The following is a 913-nucleotide window of genomic DNA, read 5'->3' as shown; positions in this document are numbered from 1 at the left end:
TTGAAAATGTTAAATGATCTAAAGTGTTAAATGATCTTTAGTTTGAAAATTAGTTTTGTTAACAAATTGAGTTTAAATTAGTGATTTATGTTTAAATCTTTTAACTTAGTCCAAACAACTATTTTTCTCTCTTCATTTGTACATGGTTTAATGAGTAAGGATAATTGATTTATATGTACTGAGTTTTATAAGACAAAATTAAAAAAAATGATGGTGACTTCAAAATGATTAATTGGGTAATTTATCAAATTAAACTCAAAAGTCAAGAGTATGAAAGTTCTCACATTTTCATAAACAAGTTATTAGTTGTTGTGATTTAGTTTAGCTAAATTGCACTAATCTTTAAAAGTTTAATGTAAAAAGTGCTCATTAGTCAAATAATTTATTTTTTGGAAATAAAATATAAAATACGCCACTCAAAATTAAATAACTACAAATGTACATACGATAAATTGAGTTAAAATATGATTTTAATTATTGTTATATTCAAACTACAACAACTTGACATTTTGTACTACACGAATAAATTTTTTGCTTTATAAAATTAGAATAATATACCCAAAAATATACAAGTAAAATAAAACAAATGGAAACCTATTTAAAAATATATACTGAGTACTTTTTTTATTGAGGGTTGAATAATAATTATTAAAAATATATACTAAGTCTTTTGTTTAAGATATTTTTAAAATAAATTTGATTTTAGATTTTTAAAAATGATTTTTACAAAAGCTTACTTAAATTTAAATTTGCGGACGGGTTTACTCGGGTTGATGGGTTAAGCGGGTGAAAAATAAGGGTTCATATGAGTTTATACGGTCGGATTCGGATGAGTAATTTGGATCCGCTGATACCCGAACCCGACCGATTTATATTATTATTTTTATATTATATATTAATATTATTAATTTTA

The sequence above is a fragment of the Cicer arietinum genome, chromosome 7 (genome assembly GCF_000331145.2).
Source record: "Cicer arietinum cultivar CDC Frontier isolate Library 1 chromosome 7, Cicar.CDCFrontier_v2.0, whole genome shotgun sequence".
NCBI lineage: Eukaryota > Viridiplantae > Streptophyta > Magnoliopsida > Fabales > Fabaceae > Cicer > Cicer arietinum.
The sequence above is the reverse complement of the archived record's forward strand: the minus strand, read 5'-3'. Positions refer to the sequence as shown.